Here is a 2,834-nt window from a genome sequence, read left to right as displayed (position 1 = left end):
ATCTTTTATTGGGCCAACTGTTGGTGAGAGAGATGAGCATTCAAGTTACACAGAACTGAAGAAGAGCTCTGTGTAAGCTCGAAAGCCTGTCCCTCTCACCAACAGAAGTTGGTCCAATACAAGATTTTACCTCACCCATATTGTCTCTTTAATATCCTGGGGCCAACATCACTGCATATAAGGACACAAAAGGCAGCCAAAACTAAGTGTTTTCCTCACTATTCTAAAAATAAAGGGGATACTTTAGAGAAATTGTATAGTAAATAAACTAGAGAATTTCCTTTCTTTAGATTTATTCTATTAATTATGCACTGGTCTTATTTATTCACCAGAGTGAGCAAGTGAATTTTATTTAATAGAAATAAAAAGTATAAAGTATCTATTATATATGGTCTATCTGCTTCACGGGCCAAACCCAGAGCCCCAGTTCACTCCAGTTAGCCAAACCAGGTAGATGAGTGGTGACACAGGGAAGAAATCCTCTTCCCCAGGACACACAGCAGCTGTGGAAGCTGCTATGATAAGGTTGCTTCAGCCCAGTGACTGAAGTTTATGTAACAGGCTCAGTTCCTCAATGCCTTACGACTAACTTAATCCCCCAGTGCAGTGGGAATTCTGCTTTAGTGGCATTCTCTGCTTCTTTACATTAGTGCCAGAAATTTACACTCCCTTTTAGAAAGGTATACTTGACTACACAAGTAGTAAGCTACAAGGGCAAAGCTCCCAGACTTACAAAACGTGCCCATTCTGTTCAGCTAAGGGTTAGTTTTTAAAGGTGCCTAAGGATGCAGATAGGTGCTTTTGAAAAATCTTGCTGGTTGCTTATACGCATCATTAAGTACCTAAATATCTTTAAAATCTGGCACCAGAGGTGAAAGTAAGCTGGTACGGCGTACCGGCAAGAGCCAGTATGCCGTGCCGGACTGGACCGGCTTCTGCGGCGGTGATTTAAAGGGCCCAGGGCTCCAGCCACTGCAGGTAGCCCCGGGCCCTTTAAAGCACCACCGGAGCTCCGGCAGCCAGGCTTGGGTGGTGATTTAAAGGGCCTGGAGCTCTGGCCACTGCGGGGAGCCCTGGGCCCTTTAATTCGCCCCTGAGCCCCGGGGCTCCCAGCCGCCTCTGCAACTGGTAGCTCCGGGGTGATTTAAAACTATGGGGGCTGGGAGCTCCCAGCCATAGCCTGAGCCCCAGGGCCTTTAAATCTTGAAATGTCCCCGCCTCTTCCGGCTGAGGCCATGCCCCTGCTCAGGACTTCGGCGTACCGGTAAGTCCTTTAAGTTACTTTCACCCCGTCTGGCACCAAGTGTTTCAGATGTCATCTGAAAGAGCCACAGAGCAAAGCATAGCTACCTCAGAACAAAGAGCTGACTTGACACTGTAGGATGTTAACCTGTAGTTCCACTACATCCATATATTCCAAACATCATCCTTTAGCCCCCTAAATGATAGTTTTGTCTATCATACTTGGAAGCTCCATTTTACAAATAGTAGCACTAACTACATGTGACGGGATGCTCAACTCATTACTAGGACAGCGCTTTCTTCTCACCATTCTGGGGATTAGCTTCATGAGGTTGATACCTCTTCCCACTGTTGCACAGTATCTCTCTGCCTCTCTTTTGGTCTACAGCCCCTCTCTCGCTCCACAAGCTGCTGCTGCCTCTTCATGACTATAAGCGCTGGAACTAAGGGTGCTGGGAATGCTCTCGAACCTCCTGGCTTGAAGTTGTTTCCATTATATACAGGGTTTACAGCTTCAATGGCTCTCAGCACCCCCACTATAGAAATTGCTCCAGTACCCCTGTTCATGAGTTGACCCTCCAGCAAGGTCTCTATGGGCATTTTCCCCTTCTGGGTGCAAAAATCTTCCTTCAGCAATCCTAGGCACTCTTCCCATTCACTGCACCATAGTGCCACTCCCTCAGTCACTGGCAGGAGAACCGGGAGCACCTTCTACTTTGGGTTCCAGCTCAAGGACCCTCTAGTCAGCAGCCAAGGTCCATTCCCTCCTAAAACTTGCAGCCTTTCCCTGAGCTTCTTCCCTACCTTCTAGTTCTATAGTTGACAACTGTCTAATTGCACAAACCCAGACACCCTCACCCCATCACCTGCCCCTTCCTTGAGACCATGCACTTGCCCCCCCCTCTGAGGCCCCACCCACACTCACTCCATCCCCCTTCCCTCCATCGCTAGCTCTTCCCCCCCTCACTTACTTTCAAAAAACACAAGGCTGTCAAAAGGCAGGACCCGTAGTTGATGGGATTCTAACCTCCATGGGAAACAACCAATTGATTTCTACTCCATTGCCTTCACCTGTGTGTGACTTGGTTTACACCCCAAAACCTGCGAGACCTGACCCCCTGACCATGAAGCACAGTTCTCCCTCCCTCTCTTGCAGCATCATGTCTCAATGGCTTTCCACAGCCCTACAATGCATGAGCATGCCTTAAGATGTCAGGCAAAGTCATCCCAAGACAAAGCACAGAGACTTAGAGCCGAGAAGAGCTAGTCATCGCCATGCCAGAAGTATGCCAAAGCTTGTAGAAAATGACCTGACTCAGCTAGTCAATAAAAGAGCCTGTCTGTGTCCAGAGTGGAGGGCTACGCATGGTCTGAGGGTGGCAGCATCCCGCAGCAGTCCTTGGCCAAGGCCTCAAAGGCTCGCTTCTTCCCTTCCATACGAATGAAGCTCTCCATAGTGATATGTCAGCCCCTGTCTCATCTGTCCACTTTCACCACAGAAAATTAGGACTTGGTACCCACCCCAGTGGCCTAATGGATAAGGCACTGGCCTTCTAAGCCAGGGATTTTGGGTTCAAGTCCCACCTGGGGTG

The 2,834-nt window shown here is 48.6% G+C and overlaps 1 non-coding gene across 1 annotated transcript; it reads left to right on the top strand.

Annotated features, from left to right (window-relative positions):
• Nucleotides 1-2,761: 2,761 nt before the first annotated feature.
• Nucleotides 2,762-2,834, top strand: TRNAR-UCU. Its single transcript has one exon. It is a non-coding gene; the product is annotated as a tRNA-Arg (tRNA).

The sequence above is a fragment of the Trachemys scripta genome, chromosome 1, assembly GCF_013100865.1.
Source record: "Trachemys scripta elegans isolate TJP31775 chromosome 1, CAS_Tse_1.0, whole genome shotgun sequence".
Taxonomy (NCBI): Eukaryota; Metazoa; Chordata; order Testudines; family Emydidae; genus Trachemys; species Trachemys scripta.
Note: the sequence above shows the minus strand (reverse complement) of the source record. Positions and strands in the feature narration are given on the sequence as shown.